Source organism: Ambystoma mexicanum, chromosome 4p (assembly GCF_040938575.1).
Source record: "Ambystoma mexicanum isolate Mex_15411 chromosome 4p, UKY_AmexF1_1, whole genome shotgun sequence".
NCBI classification, from domain to species: domain Eukaryota; kingdom Metazoa; phylum Chordata; class Amphibia; order Caudata; family Ambystomatidae; genus Ambystoma; species Ambystoma mexicanum.
The window spans coordinates 1073979891-1074001103 of record NC_090927.1 but is presented as its reverse complement, the minus strand read 5'-3'; the positions used below and the strand labels follow the sequence as shown (position 1 = coordinate 1074001103).

General features: G+C 47.5%; 1 protein-coding gene across 3 annotated transcripts in view; it reads right to left on the bottom strand.

Annotated features, from left to right (window-relative positions):
* The window catches only part of AK9 (adenylate kinase 9), a 1784103-nt gene that overhangs the window by 1074058 nt on the left and 688832 nt on the right, over positions 1-21213 (bottom strand). The window lies entirely within an intron of this gene.

Below are 21213 nucleotides of genomic sequence, written 5' to 3'. Positions count from 1 at the left end.
GTATTCGAATAGGCCACACTTGGAGTCACAGGGCTGTCCCTCCCTTTCCAGTAGCGCCGCGCTCAGACAGTGCACCAGCCCCCACCTTTGTCCTTAGACTCATGATAGTGCTGCCGCCAGAGGCCCATGTCTCACTGATGCCCTAATGCAACAATGTAGCCTCTCACCCTTCGACTGGGCCTGCACGAAGTGTTCACCCCCCTGCCCTCTGACACAGACGACCCCCATACCTTTCTCCCCTCAGTGATGCAAGATAAATGTATGGACATATAACAAGTGAAATATAAGCTTCTCCCCCCAACTGTCATGATGTCACAAGTTGTTTTTATGAATGTCTTTTATTATATACTTTGAAGTGGTGTTTAGTTTAGAGAGTTAGTATCAATCACCTTTTCCAGACCCAAACGACCTGCACCTCGCATTGACCAGCCCAGCTGATGCACATGATGCCCGCCTTCCCGCCAAACAACTATCCAATCATCTGGAGGTGGCGCCTATGAAGTTATACTGGATTTGCGATTCCTCCAATGAAATGTAACCTTTTGTACCTTATACAAATTCGTCACTTATGATGCTGTTACCCTTTTTAACGCAATAACAGTGCAATGTTGGGCAGAGCGCTCTCAGAGTATGCAGAGTCCTCTGCTTGCCCTAAACTTCACCCACACTTGGTCTTGGCCTCATTCCCTCCTGGGCTGTGCCCATTATTTACTCTCATTGGGAAGAATTAATTGTGTTTTGGGGGGTCTCTCACTTTTGGGATTCGGCACTTCACCTAGTGTTAGGAAGGGGCTGAGGGGCCAGCATGAGTGGGGAGCACGCTGCGCTAATACGCAGGCGCTTCGATTTCAGTTTTCCTGCTGACTGTGTCTCCTCCTCCGGAGGCACGCCGTTGCGTTTATTATACGTCACTGCATGAGTTCAGTGACGAGTACCTAACATCCCTTTTCTTTTCCCTTGAACATACTAATACAAACTTATAAACACTTCTAAATCACAACAACAGTTCCATGTTAGCGCACATAGTCGCTTACCTTTCCGGTGGCCTCTGCCCTGCCCTCAGGTGGTACCGGCCATGCTGACGATTTGCCAGGGCGGGTGGTTTGGGTTGGCTCATTGGCCATGCCCTTTCTGGCTGCAGGGCTTGGCTGTCTGCATCAGCTGGGATAGGGGTCTGGTGCCACCCTCCTTCTCTGCCCAGGCTGCCTACTTCTGCTGGGCTGGTGGATGGATGCCGCCCTCCTTCTTGGCTCTGTTCTGTCACTGTAATTTCTCCCTCCATTGTCTCTCAGTCGTTCATTTGATCCAGCTCCTCTCTCCACACAGTCTGGGGACATTTCTGAAACCATGATGCATTGTTCACAGATTTTGCCTTGTGGCGCAGTATGGAGGATTGTAACAGCCCGGAATAGGTCAGCCAAGGGGGGGAGGTGGGGGGGGAGGGTGATGGTCGAAACGTGGAGCGTCACTTGGTAGTTCCTGGGGAACCTGTATAGTTCGAACTCCCGTTGGGTTCCCTGAGCCTTTGTGATCTTGAAGACCTTGTTAATTGTTCTCAAACCGTTCAGCATCCCTGTTCGCCTGGGGCCACCATGGTGCAATGAGGTGGTGTATTATCCAGAGGTCATCCATGTACTTGGCAAAATCGGGCCCTTGCAATGGAGGCTCATTGTCACATTTAAGGTACCTGGGTAGGCCGTGTGTCACAAACATCTTTTCCAGGGCCGGCAACACTGCTTTTGCCACCGGTGAGGGGACCACTTCCACCTCCAGGTATCGCGAGTGTTCATCGATGGCGTCTAGGAGGTAGGTCCCTTCTTGCACTGTGCATAAATCGACACTCACTGATTCCCAGCGTGACATGCTGTCCTGTCTAGGCTGATCCGGCGTACCCTCCCGAGACCCCTCCTCACCTCCTTCTTCTGTAGAACTGTTCTGGGTCTCTGAGGATTCCCTTCGCCGGAATCTTCTGACTTCCCTTGGTTTCTTATCTTTAGACTACTTCTTCTCATGTAAATAAGGCCTGGCTCCCCCGGAGGCCACCTTGACTGGAAGTGTAACCCACGCCAAAGGGAACCCCAGGGAGCCAGCCTCTTTCCAGGGAAAAAGCAGACGGCACGGAAAAAAAGCCTGGTGATGGTATGTCGTGCAAAGTCCTAGAGGTAAGTCTTCTACAGCGTAGTCAAATGTAAGGTCTCTTCCTTCCTGACCAACAATAGGATTCAGATGGAATGTAGTCTCCAAGAACCAGCCTGAAGAGGACGGCAGATCTTATCCACACACTTGTGCCTTGGTACGGAGGGAGTCCGAAATGGAATGAGAGAAAAAAGGGAATAAGGAGAATAGGTTCAGAAAAGGTAAGCGCAGCAAGAGTGAAATCCCAAGAATTGGGAAGGTAGTACAGAGGCACTGAGAGGATCAAACAGTCAGAAACGCCTTCCACAACGGAAGCATGAGAAAACAGAAGGAAACACTGCAAGAGATAGGACTCACCGTACGGAGGACGCAGAGAACAGGTAGCGAGGGTCGTCGTAAGGAAATAGGAGCAGGAGAACAAGGAGCGGGCTGAAGAGGGACAGGAAAAAAGGGCAAAGCGATAAACAGGAACAGGATAAACAGGAATAAATTGTGCAGTACGAGAACTGTAGACGCTACAGCGGGAACCAGAGACAGATACAACACGCTGTGCTGATGACGCGGCACGTTGTTATAGTAATGATGTCCATGTTGTGGCAGCCATCTTGGGTGTGGGCTAGACCATGACCTGATGATACCGTTGGGAACTCACTTCTCCGTGTTGCGTGGATAAGTTTCCATCTACTCCATGCCTTCCAAGACTGTGGCATGACACGTGCCTCTTGGTGCGGATTAAATTGGTTCTTGTGGCGGCGATGTCTCTATGGTTTGACACGGGAGGCATGAGGATATGACTGCCTTGACCTTTACGTCGATTAGCAGGAACCACACTCAGTCTCGTAGCCGTGCCTTGGTCCTCACCATGCCCTGATGGGCCTCGTGCGCTAAGGCCACTATTCGGTCTTGCAGTCTGGGTGGTGGCAGAATGCGTGTCCCTTCTCACGTCTGGTTATTTTGAAGGAAAGAGTTCCACTCCCCTACCAGGATGGCGTCCTTTATCAGGGTGTAGCAGGGATCGTCATTGGTGGCTTCCACCAGTATCGATGTACTCACGGCCTTAGGTTTTGTGGTTTGCACGACCAGGCATATGTGTTCCTCCATTTCGGCCAACTTCAGCCACTGTGGTGGCTCGAGGGGGTATGGACAAAAAGTCCAGTGGGTTGTCCACCCCTCGTCTGTACACCAGGTCGAAATTGTACTGTTGCAGTTGCAGCAGCCATTTTCCGATCTGTGCCGGAATGTGGGGTGCCAAGCCAGTGAAAATAGGGATTAACGGTTTGTGATCCATGAAAGTCTTGAATTTCTGTCTGTACAGGTATAAATAGAAATTCCTGCACCCCCACAGTATAGTGATGGCTTCTTTGTCAATGTGCGAGTAGCATTGTTCCGTGGGGGTGAGAGCCCTGGACGCATACGCCACTCGTCGTTTATCTCCCGACAGTGTGCTTTGCACCAGTACAGCTCCTAACCCCACGGGTCTCACAACCACATATGGCTCTGTGTGGAGGTGGGTGCCATAGTAGACCATGGTGGTATTGGCTGACAGCGACTGCTCAATGCTTTCAAAAGCCTCTTGGCACGGTTTGTCGCACTGCCACTTGGTGTCCAATTTGGTTAGGGCTTGCAGTGGTTCTGAAAGCGTGGCCAGGCTGTTGATTAACCTCACGCAGTACGTGGCCATCTCCCAAAAACTGCGGACTTGCATGGGCGTTGTATGTGGTGCGGCTCCTTGAATGTCAGCTACCATGAGGGGGTCAGTCGAGACCCCTCCTGCCGATGAACACAGACAAAAAAGGTTAGTTCCTCTTTGAGAAACTCGCATTTGTCTTTGTGAATGGTCAGGGCAGCCACTTCCAGCCTGTCGAGTACTGCTGCAAACCTAGCCATGTGTTCTCATTTGTTTTTGGTGTGTACCAGGATGTCACCACTGACATGTATGGCTCTGGGGAGGCACTGCAGGATGTATGTATGGTTTGGTTTGTTGGAAAAGCTCTGCTGCGGATGATATTCCAAAGTTTGTTTCTTCTCAACCCCAGGTGCGTTGAGAACCTTGTTATGCATCTCGAGCCCTTGTGCAGCTTGAGCTGGTAATAGCCTGCCTTTCGGTCTATTTTGGAGAACATTCTGGACCCTGTGAGGTCTGCGATTATTTCAGAGTGATGTGTCTCTCCTGGATGATGGATACATTGGGGAGGCGCATGTCAATACATATTCTGATCTTCTCTGGCTGCTTGGTTTTCTTTGTCACTACCATTGGGGAAACCCATGGCTTTGGTCCCGTCACCTTCTCGATTATTCCAACTTTCTCCAGTATGTGTAGTTCTTTGGCGACTAGGTCCCGCATGGATAGGTGTCCTCCGGTGTTGTACTGCTTGTGGGTGTATGGTTGGGTCAATAGGCAGTTTGATCACCTTGCCTTTCAAACATCCGATCCCTTGCAGTAACTTGGGGCGATATGCTAGGAGGTTACAGATTTTGTTGTCATCTGAGCTGTCGCAGATGAATTTGATCAGTCCTAGGTCTTCTACCAAGTCCCAGCTGAGCAGGCATAAATCTTTAATTGGATCGTCGGTCCCCCATTTCTGCTGAGTGTGGTGCAAAATTGCCCAACCACTGGTAGGGGTTTCCTGCTGCCATACGCATAGAGTGTTTGTGTCCTTCAGCTCTGGGCTCCATTTTATGCAGGCTATTGAGGGGCATCAAATTTACAGATGCACCTGCGTCGACTGTCATCGTCCCCTCCTGCTCGCCTACACAGATGCTGCTTCGGGGCCTTTTCTCCTTTCTCTTTGGGTTCTGGCCTACTTACTTTAGCACCGATGTTGGGTGCACCTTCCCTTTTTCCTTCTGGGGCTGTTGAGCCGCAATTGCCACCATCGTCCTACTGTCTTCGTCCTCTGCCGACAAGGAGTCGTTTTCAAATTCGACCTGCCGTGCTTATGCTTTCTTCCTGTTCCTGGGTGTCATCTTCCCGGCTGGCCTGCAGGGGTACCCGAAGACCTACAAACTCTGGCATAGTGATCAAGACGGCTACATGAGCCGCATGTGGTCCCCTGCACTGGGCAGTTGCGTCTCCCGTGGTGCTGCCCACCACACCACCCGCAGTTGTTGGGGATAGGGATTCTGGGTTACCACCTAAGATCTTGGGCGGGCCACAGTCATCCCTTTGTGGTGGTGGTCTGTCGGTGACTGCCACAATCGTTGGAGTTGGCGTCAGCTGAAGTCTTTGCAGAGGCATGCTCATGCGAGAGCTCCCTTTGGCGGCCATATTCTAGGATGCAGGATAACGCAATTCCTTTTTTGCTTAGTTTGATTCTCCTAAGCTTCTCCAAATGCATTCTGTTTATGATCTGGGATCTAATTTCCTTGCCAACATTTTCAAATTCACACAATAGTGCCAGTCACCACAGCCGGGTGTGATATGCGCTGTGAACCGTCGTTCAAAAGTTGACGATCTCATAATCTCGGTTGAGTTGGGGCATAAAATTGTGTGTGAGAGCATCTTTCGCTTCATTGTATTTGTCATCACTGTCCGGCGCACATGGGAGTGAGTTCTAGATGTAAAGCGCATCATCCCCTACATTCAATAGCAGGTGGGAATTCATTTTCTTTGGCTTGGTCGCCTGACTGTAAGCCATGGCCATGTCAAACTTTTGGATCCACAAGGCCCACCTGGGACCGACTGATGATGGTTTCTGAGTATGGGTCGAAAGGAGCCATAGCTATGCCCCGATGTCCCAGTGTATGTGGTGGGAAATTGGGGCTGAATCCAGGTGCCAGTCTGGCAGGGGTGGATTGGCCTGGTGTAGCAGACATCATTGGGTGTGTGGGGTGGTCAGTCACCTTTCCCTGATGACAGTTCTGGAGCCTAAACTCACCTGGTTTACAGTGTTTTCTGCAGGAAGCACTTTATCTTCCTGTATGTCCTCTGCCACTGTGGACAGGGAGCACTGGACTGGCATCAGCTTGAGCTTTCACTGCAGGTAAGCCTCTTGAAAGATTCACATGTCTGTGGTGCTTTCCAGGCTCTGTGATGTGCTGGGTTGCATTTATCAGCATTTAAATATATATTTTTATTCTTGCGCCGCCTGTGCTGCATTACCCCTCGTCACCAGTTTTGTGTGGGATGCTCTGGGGCTCTAGCCTGTGTTAGGCAGGGACTGAGGGGTCGGCATGAGTGGGGAGCATTCTGTGCTAAAGAATACGCAGGCACTCCGATTCCAGTTTGCCCGTCAACTGTGCCTCCTTCTCCGGAGGCACACAGCAGCATTTACATTTGCATATCAGTCTTTGTCCTGCCCAGGGGCAGTCCATCACCGAAATGCAATGGCGCCTGCTACCTTTGCAAACTAAATTTCAAGGAACCTGGGATTGGTAACCCTAGGTCTCCTGGGGGCAACCAGACATGGTCTCCCTCTCACTGTGCTTAGAGAGGCATCAGCTTCACCTCACTGATGATCCCCAACAAGGGTGAAACACGTGTATGGGGTTGCTGGTGGTACTCTCGTTCAGGTTGGAATTGCCATTGCATTTCGGTGCTGGACTGCCGCTGGGCAGGACAAAGACTGATATGCAAATGGATATTTCCCATCTGTGAAAGGCACAGTGAGTAAAAGCAGTGGCTGCGAACTCTCAAGTGGTTAATAACCACTGATCAGGTTATCAGGCCTTGTTCTGTTGAGAGAGGGGCGCCTGCTACCTTTGCAAACTAAATTTCAAGGAACCTGGGATTGGTAGCCCTAGGTCTCCTGGAGGCAACCAGACGTGGTCTCCCTCTCACTGTGCTTAGAGAGGCATCAACTTCACCTCACTGATGATCCCCAACAAGGGTGAAACACGTGTATGGGGTTGCTGGTGGTACTCTCGTTCAGGTTGGAATTGCCATTGCATTTCGGTGCTGGACTGCCCCTGGGCAGGACAAAGACTGATATGCAAATGGATATTTCCCATCTGTGAAAGGCACAGTGAGTAAAAGCAGTGGCTGCGAACTCTCAAGTGGTTAATAACCACTGAACAGGTTATCAGGCCTTGTTCTGTCGAGAGAGGGGCGCCTGCTACCTTTGCATACACGTAATTATGGCATATTTACGTGTATGATTAAACACTATAACTCCCAGAATGCTTTAATGTGAGAAATGTAAAAGCCTATGACAGAAAAATGGTGTTGGGATACCTGGAGACAACTTGTCATCACAAGAAAGGGAATTTTCTGGAGTGCCACAGGCAGTTGCCCTGCAGATTTTGACACCGGAGACCAGGTTAGTGTCCAGGCGAGGGTGGTACAAAGGTGTTCCGCGGCATTCGCTGTGCAGAATGGACTAGACCGAACCACACAGATGTGGGTTGGGCAGAGATCTGTACGACACCAGCCCTGTCTCTAAACAAGGTACTGTAGCCTTCAAATCGGGCAGAGGCCGTAAGAATTCTTCAATGAAGGATGCATATCTCATACACATGCCGCTTCTAAACTGTCAAGTGAATCTCCATGCTGGGGACGGAGGCAGGTCTCTACTTTATATAAAAAAACAACAAAAAACATTTGACTATTTCTAAACTTTGCTTAAACTTTGTCCCTCCCAAAATACCCTATCCAATAGGTGCCATTTGGTAGCAACCTCCTACCCCTGACATGAGATCTCCTGCTTGTGCGTTCTGCCTATAATGAAAGAGGCGGACACACCACACACATATAACCATTTTAGTAGTGAACGAACACGATGGGTGGCGGGGCGGGGATGGTGTACTCCAGAGATTCCGGTCCTTTCCATATCACTGAATGCATACAGGGTCAGAGTAGGCCATAAAACTAGACACTTCGTGGCCAGGGAGCAACATCTGCTTTTTTGACCTACCGAGTTCGTGCCACCTGAACCTCTCCACCAGTGCCTTTCCTCATGGATTTCCCGCTGGTATATTAAAGCAGGTGAACCTTGCGTGTCCTATGGGACTTGTAGTTTCCCAGCTCCTCCCTCCACCAGCCTACAACATACAGGCGGAGAAGGAGGGACACTACATGACCCAGAAGTCATCATGTGGCTTTTGCCAGCCCACCATCACACAAGGAGGTTAAACAAGGTAGTATGGTAAAACGGCCATTTACGCCCGTGTGTTAATTGCAGAGGTTTGCTAATGGCATGAATATTTAGGTTTCCAGAGGTTTGTGAATGGCAACTTGACTTAGAAGCTGCCGTTGGTCGGCGCTCATTGTCTGTGCTTGTGAAAATATTTTTAGAATGCTTACAATTTTGTGTGTCTTTGTCTCCTTCCCCCAAAACTCCCATTGATTGCTATGAACTGTGTGTGCGATTAGCTCAGTAGTAATACTTTAGTCTGTTCTTCCTTTCCGCGCTTCACGCGGTTACGTGATCCACAGACCAACACTTATGTGCCGGCAGTAGAGGCAGCGTAGCGGACAGGTGCAGCGGGCACACCTGATGTGCCCCAAAGGCACGCAAAAGGAAAGCCCATCAGGGTCCCGGTCAGGGGGCTGGATAGCGCTTTTTCCTGTTCCCCTGCTTCCTGCAAGTATGATGCTTCCTCTTCTGTCTCACGGAAATGGCTGATTGATCCAGCTCCCTCCACTACTTGTTGGCCGCCTTGCTTTGAGGTTAATCCTTTGGCTACCTTTGCAACGCCATCTTTCAATATGACCGAGCTGCATTGCATGCTGTGCAATTCTAGGTCTCTGGTGGCTCATGCTTCCGATTGTTTTGATCTGCTGCTAGACCTGAGGCCTGATTGTTTGCTGGTTACTGAGTCTTGGTTATCTGACTCCTCAGGGCCTGCTGTAGTTACATGCTGCCAGCAGGTTACGATATACTGCGGTCAGATCGTGCTTCCAATCGCCCTGGCGGTGGTATTGCTTTTATTTTTAAGTCTACATTTGTATTAGCAGCTATTCCTTTGTTTTCTAACTTTAAATAGAAGCTTTCTTGGTGCGTATGGTCCTATCTGCCTCCAGGGCCATTCACTTCCTAATTGTTTATAGTCCCGCTCGCTTTGATTCTGCTTTTATTGAGGCTTTTGTTAGTTTGGTGGCTTCTGTTCAGCTTAATACAGTAATTTGGTTGTGGCGGTCGACTGTAATTAAGGTGTAATGACCCCTCTGATACTGCAGCCTCAAATTTGATCCCAGCTATGACAGGCGTAGCCAGGATTGCCCAACAAGTAGGGCCTGAAGCAAATGTAGTTGGGCCCACCACAGCGACATTAACATCTGTAAAATCTCACATAGCGCTGCTGAGTGGGCATTTACAGATTTTGGGTGGGCCTTGCCCACTCAGGCCCTACCCTGTCTATGCCTTTGCGACTACGGCAGATTTGTCACTTGTGCAACTTGTGTCTAAACCTACCCATATCGTAGGTAACTGCCTGTATCTGGTCTTTGCTAAGACTACTGATATTTCAGTAGCCACCGCTCACAGGGTCACTTGGGCGGATCATTTTGTCATCCCGTTTGTATACAATTTTTTGGACTGTTAAGATATCCTGCAATCAGAATGTATGGAAACGCAATTGACGGTCAGTTGACCGCTCCCCGATTACTTCTCCTATTAAATGATTTGGGCCTGGCCACTCCATGTTTGGATCTCTTTTCTCTATCTTAGATATTTTCTACTGCAGCTGATGTGGCGTCCCCTCTCAAATGCAGTTCGGGGGTCGGCCTTCGGAGCCCTGGTTTAACGACGGTGCCTTAAACGCAGGCAAGCTGAAAGAAAGTGGCGCTCCTCATATTCGCCCATGTGCTATTACAGCTAGTTCTCATTGAGCTGTTAGTAAGGCCAAATCCAATTTTTTTCACTCTTCGCTTTGAGATTTCCATTAATTAGCCTAAAGTACTATTTAAGGTTGTCTGCTCGCTGTCCACTAAAGTGTCTCCTTCTGACTCTATTTTCCCTTCCCGAAACCTATGCGACTCCCTTGCTGGCCTTCTTTATCCCAAAATAGTGGATATTCATGAGCATATCACGCTAGCCCGGAGTCAGGCCACTGAGTATACGGTCCCTCCATCTTCTTCAGTTCCTGTGCTGATTCCTTTGTCTCTGGCTGTTCCATTATTTCTGTGGGACTCTTTTCCATCATTCCCGGTCACAGACATTGTGTCAGCTGTGGAAAAAATGAAGTCTGCTTCACCTATTCATGCCATTCCTCTCAATATTGTGAAAGAAATTCTGCCATCAATTGCCACCAATTTTGTGGCTGCAATCAAACATTCCTGTTCAATGGGTGAGATTCCCTCAGACCAGAAACATGCTTTGATTGTTCAAAGCCTTCTCTCGATCCTCCGATTCCAGCACATTTTTGCCCTATAGCGCTCCTTCCTTTTTCTATGAAGTTGCTAGGAATCAGTGGTTGCTCCCCTGCTTGGGAGGCTCTGTGAAAACACAGGTCTCTTTGATGCCTTTCAGTCAGGGTTTAGGCCAGGTTGGGATACTGAAACTTTTCTAGTCTCAGTGCTGAATGACTTGACACTTATTTCCAATCAGGGTGGAGTGGCAGCATTGCTTCTGTTAGATCTGTTGTCTGCTTTCGACATCGTTGATCACTCCATCCTGCTCAGTCATCTTTATGCTTCTGGGATTTTCAGTTCTACCCTGGCTTCATTCTTTCCTTTCTAATCACTCTCAGTCAGTATCTCTTTAGTCTTTTTTCTCTGCTCTATCCTCTCTGGTTTGTGGGGTTCCACAAGGTTCTGCCCTCTCTCCCACCTTGTTCATATTTACATTGGGCCTCTTGTTGCTCTTATCTGCTCCCATCGCTTCAGATGTTACTCTTATGCCGATGATACTCAAATTATAGTTCATCTGGATCTGCTCCACCCTTCCCATGCTATTCAGCTGAGGGACTGTCTGCATGCCGTCGGGAGCTGGATGAGCGACAATTGGCTTAAATTGAACGGTGGCAAATCTAGGGTCATGGTGGTGGGCTCTGCTTCTGGTACTTCTCTCTGGACTCCTTTTTGGTCTTTGTCTATTGGTTCTGTTCCTGTAGCAGTTGTTAGAAATATTGGCGTTACATTTTCTGCGTTGCTTTATATGGCCACTGAGATCAGCTCAGTTTGCCAGGCTGGCCATTTTCAGCTGAAGATTCTGAGACAGGTGCTGCAGTTTATTCCCCGACATCTTCATGCCCAACATGTTGCAGCCTTATTCGTTAGTCGTATTAACTATTGTAATTCCTTGTACCTTGCGCAACTGGATTTTTTGGTACAATGACTGCAGATTCTGTAGACATCTGCTGCTCGGCTAGCCACTGATACCCCATTCAGGGATCATATTTCCCCTATTCTTCTTGATCTTCATTGGCTCCCATTGGCCAAGCAGGTGCTTTTCAAATCCCTGTGTCTTGCACACAGGGCTTTTCATGCTGTGGGGCCCGAATACCTGCAGCATACATTTCGCCCTTATGCACTCTGCTGACAGATTTTTTATTTCTGTGCCTAGATTTCGGTTTGTCCGAATTGGCTGCCAAACTGTGGAATGTTCTGCCTATTACACTGTGGTCCACTGTGGCTCATCTGCAGTTTAGATGTTAATTTAAAACCTTGATTTTCTGATAATCTGTGCTGGGCCAATGCAGGTGTTCTGATAGTCGTGTCTATAAAAAGGACTTGTGTGGGCGTAACAGGACTGCATTGGCACGGAATGGAAAGAAAAGAAAATCCATCTGAGAACTACAACACCCATCATCACGCCTCGGTCATTTGTAACATGGTAATATTAAACCAGGCAGCCTGTGCCTTACGGTGGTCGTCAATAAGAAATTAAATAGTTTACTCTGAATACTTTAAATAGTTTATTACATCCTAACTTTCAAGATGGTCACTAGTTTCGGCTTGTTTCAAGAGAACTTTCTTACAGAGAGTCATTCAATATGGCAGCCACCATTGAAGAGGTCAGAGCTCAAAGAGTTCCAGAGACGGGCAGGAATGGGTGGAATTAGCATGACTGGGGCCAGGGAATGGGAGAGATAAATACCCATTTATTTTGTTTTTCCCAATATTAGGGATCCCAATGGATTTTAAGCTACACCATTACACTTATTCTATATGGCTATGACTGTACTATCCACACTTAAGTTGGGTTAGTGCACTGAGAACTTGGTTCATGGTCTCCTTGCATACTGCCAAGGCGCCAGAAATTATGGTCACGGGCACCCCTTTTTTTATCATCTAGATTGATGACATATTATACATCTATATTCATCCATATATTATATGGATCAATTACTGTTCTATCAATTACTACAGTACCACTAAATGTTTTTTGGGTGGGACTGTATACTCTATTCCTTTGCAACTTTGTACGGCTAATGTGGTATTCCTAAATATATATATTGATAGTACTTATTTCCAACAGTACTGTCACACTGCCTCATGACTCCTTATATCCTGTGGATTACAACACCTGGACACACAATCTTCAATATATTTTGTATGTACCTTTTTTCCTCTATGGAATCTATTCTCATTACATAGAGAACCGGGTTCTGTTTATAATGGTACACAACCGTGTTTATCAATATTTACAAAGGATGTCATCATGTTTGGAAATGATGACATCATTCGTGGGGGCAAGAATTATTTAAGGCAGCCATTTTGGGAATGCTGGCTCCCAATCCACGAGAGGCCGGTGTTTCCCTTTAAATTGCAGAAAATCTGTTAAGTAATAAGGGTTTAAGCTTTTAGTCTGGGACTGGACTGCAACTTTTTTTGCAACATTTTTTGGAACTCAATCTTCATCTATCTAATGTACTTGTATGTTAACAGATAATCCTTTTGGTTACATCTTGATCTGCCTTAACCATGATATTCTATGGAGGAGCTCATCTCATGAGCTACAAAATTTTCTCTCATCTGTCTACATACACATTTTTCTATTTATGGATACTAGACTAAGTGTGCCCTTTTTGAAACATTTAACCTGATAGTCTTCATATTCACAATTATTATCTTCCACTGTTTGGAAACCTTATTGAAGTACTCCATTTGGAGCTATAACATGACCTTGTGATCTGTGTATAGGCATCCCAATCTGAGATTTCCCATTTCATTTAACCCTTTTAGATAATCTTTCTATTGTCCTCACCACAAGAAGTGGCTCACTGCTACAGCAAAATCTTCCCCATTGATGAAATCCCTCGCTTAACTACATTTTGGACTAAAAGGTGTGGATTGCAGCCTCTTTTCTCCACAATGTTGCGTAGTGTTAGGCTTCAGGTTAGGCTTCCCTGACACTTTACGATTTTTCTTGATTTTTAGTGGAAATTGTTGACCTTGAAGCACAAAGGACTGTTTTTGCTCCTATACTATGGGAAGAGGTCTAGTTGGACTTTTGGATCTTTACTGTCACTAAATCCAGGTGAATGACTACTCCTAGACATGGGAGGATTTAAAAATACTGTTAATTAAGATATCTACTTGATAGATGATACATTATACTGTATTTCTTGATTTATAGATTTTAAATTGAAGAATCTGGAACTATGATGCATACTCTTTTGCTACTGATGAAGGCTAATGAGCCAAAACACGTACAGGTCAACATTTACTATTAGATGAATTAACACTGATCTTTTCTTGTGTTTTGATATAAACCCTTGAAGTGGTGTGAAGTGGTCCTTTGTGGTTGGCTAACATGTTTTGACAGTCTTTCTACTTTCTAGGCGAAGCGCACGCGGGTCGTGAAGTGGTGTGAAGTGATCCTTTGTGGTCACTTGTGGGATACGGTGGGCAGGAGCCCTTACTTCTGCGCCTGACGCTTTGCACAACATCCATTGCCAGAACTGACGGATTACCTCTTCTATGGCATCGCATAGCACGGAGCGGTAAGAAAGATATTACAATTTGTTTTAAAGTGAGCGAGAGACTGCAGAGGGTTGTATCACCTCTTTGATCCCGGCTGCACATTTAAAGTATCCTTGAAAGTATCACGTCTTGAGTGGAGGCTGCCATTTTCTTCAACCGAGCCTCCACCTCTTTCCTCAGACCTCTGTGATTTGGGGGATTATCTTCCCTGCTACACCGCTGGGGTGTGCAAAGAATCTGAACCTCTGCAACTGTTGCTCAGCGTTTGTCACGGTTTTAGGATCTGAGTGTGCAAAATGACTAAAAGTAAAGCCGTGAAATCTAGATACATCTTACGCAGAGGGAATACTGAGAAAGCAGCAAAATCCCAGCACTGCGGAGGGTGGTGACTTGGACAAAGGGACTATCCCGGCTATGTTTGCTAAAGCCATTCCCAAAGAGACTCTCAGGGTGGAAAATGGCACAATGGAAGGGGGGGCATCTCCCCACACAAAATGGCAGCGAAATATTGGATACTACGAACTTTAATGACATTGATAATAATTTGTTGCTTGAGCTATGCCTCTCCATCCAAAAAACGATGGGTGCAACTAATAGACTTACCTCACCAATGAAAAAATGCACCATGGTGGTGGAGGCGCAGGTCTTGAATGCCGCACACAGCGACTCCCAAGCAGCTATTGAGCCAACTAGTCCAAAACAGACTGGCAACTCCACGCCAAATCTGTCAGGAAACCACCCCACACATCCGACTCCCATCTCCCCAGTGGTACCTACCATGGGATGGTTATCGACTTCCCCTGACCTGTATATTGATACAGAAGATTTGTAACACACTGATGTTGAAGGGAAGGGGGTGGATAAATGCCTAAATAATACAGCCATAATTGATCTACAGGTGTCTATCGCATCAATGCAATTTGCGCTAAAGATTCTGCTGAAGCGATGCGGGAGGATCCACACAAACTATCATACAACTGGGGCTGCCCAACCGTCAGGTATGGCTGGATCATGAGCCTAGAAACCCTGTGTATCCGACGGGGACCCTAGCGCCTGTGACATCAGTGGAAGACAGAAAACCTACTGTATCCACTGCTGCTGGCAGCCCAGTTCTACCTCTGACAAAAAAGCAGAGACAAATGATAAAGCGGGCGGCCTTAAATAAGGCGGTGGTGGAAATAGCTTCCCCACTTCCTCCCACTAACGTCCCACCAGTCAAATCTAAAAAAGCAAAGAAAAGGGGCCGTAAAACCAAGAAACGCCTGAGCAAAGGGGCTGGGACATTGACTAGCTGGGTCCTTCCGGACAATAATAAGGACTCAGTAAATGCAGATACAGAGGGTTCTGAATCAGACCTCTCAGTATGTGCAATTAGAGATTCAACAAAATTCTCAACGCGCCGTAGGAAAGACAAGTCTGGGGCTGAGGACTACCAGGATCAATCAATCAATGGTTGAAGATATTGAAGACCCTAAAGCAAGTAAAATATGCATAATCAAAACATTTTACCCAAAGAAAAGAGACAGGTGGCTGCCGAGAATGGAGGTCCTGACTGAACTCAACCTTATACCCCAATTGCGGGTTATACGCTCAGAGGACTTTTCTTTTGTCGAACCACTGAGGGTTTCTAACCCAAATGTGACACCTTTGCACTGTAGGGTCCTGGCATCTGCACAACTGATTCGGGCGCACAAGAAAAGTCTCATGCAGGTTGGGTTAGAGGTCGATACAAAAAAGGAGAAGGAAGATCTATCCATACCTAGTGAGAACTACCTAGCTTCTAAAAACAATGGCGGCAGGCCTACAGAACCTACCGCCAAGAAGATGCAGATGAGTGACATCCAAAACACCCTAAATGGTGGCTGATTCTCTGCCTATGGTATTACAACAGCCATGAGATTGTTCCTTTTTCAGCTGGAACACTCATGGACATCAGCACTTTCTTACGACCAAGGGTTCCCTTTCTTTCATTTTTAATCATCCCCTCTTTTTCCTTCAAGAAACGTGGTTACAGTCTCCTATTTGTCATGAATCGCAGGGTGCACCCCTTTTGGGCCTCATGGTCCCTGTCACAACGGACTTATACACATTGATACCTCCAATATGGCCGTCCAACGCATTCGCTTCTCGCTCCATGCCATGGACGTAACCCTTCTCTATTTCTAGACCACGCCTTCCGCGGCTCTGCGCCTCTCAATGCTATAGCGAATAGCGACCAGACGTGTGCTCCGTAGCTCGCGGTTCTTCTCCTTTCCACTCCGCCTTCCCTTCCTCGAACCCCCCCTTCTTCTTCCTCCTGGATTCTAGGTCTAGCGAACTTACCTTGCCTCCTGGATTCCTGGATTCGGCCTCCTGGAAAACTGAACGCATTCTGGATTCGGCAGAGACACGGGCCGCTTTCTTCAAAACCCGATCATCCGAAAGAAGGCAGCATTCTAGGACACCGGTACAGAACGGATTCAGGTGAGAAGGCGGGAACTCCTTGACAGTTTGAGACGCCACTCAATCGAAAGCGATATCGACATGGAGGCTGCCGTGCAGGACTTGATGCGTTGTATGCAGAAACTATCAACTGAGGTACAGAATCTGAAAGCGGAGAACGCCGCTCTCAAACAATTGGTCCTATCCCGGGATTCTGCTACAAAAGAGTGTTTTACTGGGCGGAGTCGTGGATAAATACAAAGGCTCAGCAAAGACCCTTCGTGCATTCCTGGATTCGTGCTTGGTTCACTTTACCTTCAAGCCTTACTATTTTGCGACCCCCAGGGCCAAGGTGGGTTTTATAATCTCTCACCTTTCCGGGAATGCCTCGACTTGGGCCACTCCCCTTGTTAACACTAGTGATGCCCTCCTGGAAGATTATGATGGGTTTATACAGGCCCTAAAAGACATGTTTGACCGCCCTGAGCAGGTCTATAGCACACAAGAATGCTTGTTAGACTTTCAGCAAGGGGCCCAGGATATGCTCACATACGTGACCCAATTTAAACAACTGGCAAAGGAAGCCGACTGGTCCACTGAGGCGAGTTTTACCCTGTACAGGAGAGGATTGAATGAATAAATTAAGGATGAGCTGGCCAGAGTGGCACGACCAAGCTCATTCCAGGCGTTAATGGATCTTGCCATGCAGATTGACTTCCTTATCCAGGAAAGGAAGACAGAAAAGAAGAAATCCAGGGGAACTCCTTCCAAGGTATCATTTGAGGGTACCCCCAGACTGGAAATCAACCCAAGCCCAGTTTCAGAATCCGGGCCCATGCAGATTGGGGCTTTTCGTGGACCCATATCTCCACAAGAGAGAAGAATTCATACGGGCTTGTGCATGTACTGCGCCTCAGATAAGCATTTGGCTAGGGAGTGTCCTTTAGCACCCCCTCGGCATTCGGGAAACACCAGCTCCCGATCCTAGATGGAGCAGAGCTTTGGGAGAGAGATGTTTGCTCCACATCCATTCCATCCTTCAACCCTCCTGGACAAAACAATTTGGTGGTACTACAGGCCTTTTTATCACCATCCAAGAATACAAACTATTCCATTTTGGCCCTGGTAGGCTGCGGAGCTATGGGAATATTCATCGATCATGAGTGGGTTGATAAACATCAGATTCCCTACGAATCACGAAGCATCATGCAGCCTGTGGAGGCTATCGACGGAAGACCCCTCACATCAGGACCCATAAGCCTTCATACCAAGGAGATCCAGCTTTCAATAAATCACCATCGAGAGCTGATCAGGTTTGACATTATTAAGTCAGCTCATTACCCCTTGGTATTGGGCATGCCCTGGCTACAGAAACACAACCCATATATTAACTGGTCTGCGGGTTCCCTATTCCTGGGCTCAGAGTTTTGCATGTCTCATTGTCTATCCCTATAACCTCCATTAACACACCCAAAGGAACCAACAAAGGAACAACAGACACCACTAATGGTATCCAATCTCATGCAAGTTCCTGAAGTCTACCAAGCTTATGCTGATGTGTTTTTGACTGCCATTGTCCAGGCCTTACCCCCAACCAGACCTGAAGACTGCGCAATAGATACGGAACCCTCTGCAGTGATTCCCTTCGGCAGGATGTTCATTCTTTCCGAACCCGAGAAGAAGGCCCTAAGAGAATACCTGGATACCAACCTTCAAAATGGCACCATAAGACCTTCGAAATCTCCTGCTGGTGCTTCTCTATTCTTTGTTCCCAAGAAGGATACCAAGGAACTCAGACCCTGCCTTGATTATTGCGGGCTAAATCAATGTACCCTCAAGGATCGGCACCCGTTACCCCTGATTTCGGATATCCTGGAAGCCGTGAGAGGCGCAGTGATATTCACCAAGTTGGATCTCAGGGGTGCCTATCATTTGATCCGTGTAAGGGAAGGAGACGAATGGAAGACCGCCTTCAGAACACCCTTTGGTCATTTTGAGTACCTAGTCATGTCCTTCGGATTGGCTAACGCCCCGGCAATTTTCCAAAGCTTTATGGATAGGGTGTTCTCTGACATGCTGTTTCTCTTTGTTATTGTATATCTGGATGACATACTGATCTTTTCCAAGGATCCTAAACAACATGAAGAGCATGTGAAGGCAGTGGTGCAGAGACTCCGAGATCATAAACTCCTGGCCAGACCTGAACATTTTTTGTTTCATGTGACCTCCGTTCACTACCTAGGGTTTATTCTGACCCCAGAAGGAATCGGTATGGACCCTTCAAAGGTAAAAGCCATATTGACCTGGCCCGCTCCTACTTCCGTGAAACAAATTCAATCTTTCCTGGGACTTGCCAATTTCTACCGGAAATTCATATCTAATTTCTCCGAGATAGTTCAACCGATTGTTGCTCTCCTGAAGAAAGACACTCCTTTCCTCTGGTCAACACCACAAGATATGGCGTTCCAGCATTTAAAGACAGAGTTTACGCAAGCTCCTATCTTGGCTCAACCCAATACTAGCCGTCCTTTCCTGGTAGAAACAGACGCTTCAAATTATGCCATTGGCGCAGTCCTGAAACAAGAATTAGGAGATAAACTGGAACACCCTATTGCTTACCTCTCACAAACTCTGACTCCTAGTGAAACACATAATTCAGTCCTGGAAAAAGATTTGTTGACCATCCGCCAAGCCTTCACTGAATGGCGACATCTACTTTTGGGAGCTAAACATCCACTTCAGGTCCGTACTGACCACCGGAACCTCCAGATTCTACAGTCTTTGGAGTGTAGGAACAGTCGTCAGGCGTGTTGGGCATATTTCTTTGCCCAGTACCAGTACCATATCACTTGCGTTCCTGGATCACAAAACCTGATCGCCGACGCCTTATCTCGAAGACCTGACTACGAGCCCACTGAAGACAAGGCATATCCTCAGATGTTTTCCCCCACGATATTTGTGGCCCAGGCAGTCAACCTCCTCGAAGAAATCCAAGCCCAAACCCAATCCTCTGATCTGTGGAAGGACAAATCCAAAAGAAATCCTTGGAAAGTAAAGGTCCGGGAAGGTTATTTGTTCAAAGACAATCTGTTGGTCATCCCTACAAAAAGACTACAACAGAGAATAATGAATCTCTGCCACGATACCCTACAATCCGGACATTGTGGTGTCACCAATACCCTCTGTCTGATACAAAGGCAATTCTGGTGGCCTAGGATGAGACCCGACGTACGGCAGTACATTCAATCCTGTGTTGTCTATAGCCAAAATAAACACAATAACAAGAAACCAGCGGGCCTTCTACTACAACCTACATTGCCAACTAGGCCTTGAGAGATTATCACTAGGGACTTCATTGTGGAACTGCCACCCTCCCGTGGGTATACCACCATCATGGTTACCATAGACTTGTTCACTCATATGGCTCATTTTACGCCCCTGCATAAATTACCATCCTCTTCTGAACTAGCAGGAATCTTCCTGGAAGACATATTCCGTTTGCATGGACTTCCTTCCAAGATCATTTCGGATCGCGGACCTCAATACATCTCACAATTCTGGAAACATCTCTGTCAATGCTTAGGGATCCAACTTGCCCTTTCATCAGGTTACCACCCTCAAACCAACGGAATCACAGAATGTGTTAATCAAACCCTGGAACAATATCTTCGAGGCTTCCCCGCCAAGGTCCAGGGTGACTGGTCGCTCCCGATACCCGTGGCTGAATTCACTTACAATAATTCTGACCATTCGGCACTTAAGATCAGTCCCTTTTATTGCAGTCAATAATTTCATCCGTCGGTCCTACCTTCTGTTCTTCCCCAATCTACACCAGTACCTACAGTTGACTCCTGGATCGAAACCCTTGTCAACATACATAAAGAAGCCAAGGGATTTTTGGAAAAGGCCAGGAAACAGACCAAGAAATATGCAGATTCCAGAAGAAGACCTGGCCCTTCTTATGCAGTCGGTGATCAAATCTGGTTGTCCTCAAAATTACTACCCCGACATCTATGGCCTAGTAAACTGGCCCCTCGGTACTATGGTCCTTTTTCCATTAAAGAAATTATAAATCCTGTTTCTTATCGGATCGAGTTGCCTGAATCCTGGAAGAAGATACACCCAGTCTTTCACACATCTTTATTGAAACCCTACTATCCGTCCTCCCAAAAACCCTCCAGACCTCCTCCTATACTGGTCGATGACCAATTGGAATATGAGGTATCTCGGATTTGTGATTCCAGGCATAGAAGGGGCCAGCTTCAATACCTGGTTGAATGGAAAGGATATCCTCCTAGCGAAAGAACCTGGGAACCTCTCTCAAACATCAAGGCCCCACGGCTGCCTAGAAGGTTCCACCTCATCCACCCGGGCAAACCAGGAGGGAAGGGTCTTCGGAGGAGGCATGCTGTCATGAATCGCAGGGTGTGCCCCTTTTGGGCCTCATGGTCCCTGTCACAACAGACTTATACACATTAATACCTCCAATATGGCCGTCCAACGCATTCCCTTCTCGCTCCATGCATTGGACGTAACCCTTCTCTATTTCTAGACCGCGGCTCCGTGCGTCTCAATGCTATAGCGACTAGCGACCAGACGTGTGCTCTGTAGCTCGCAGTTCTTCTCCTTTCCACTCCGCCTTCCCTTCCTCAAACCCCCCCCTTCTTCCTCCTGGATTCTAGTTCTAGCAAACTTACCTTGCCTCCTGGATTCCTGGATTCGGCCTCCTGGAAAACTGAACGCATACTGGATGCGGCAGAGACACGGGCCTCCTTCTTCAAAACCCGATCCATCCGAAAGAAGCCAGCATCCAGGGACACCGGTAAAGAACGGATTCAGGTGAGAAGGGG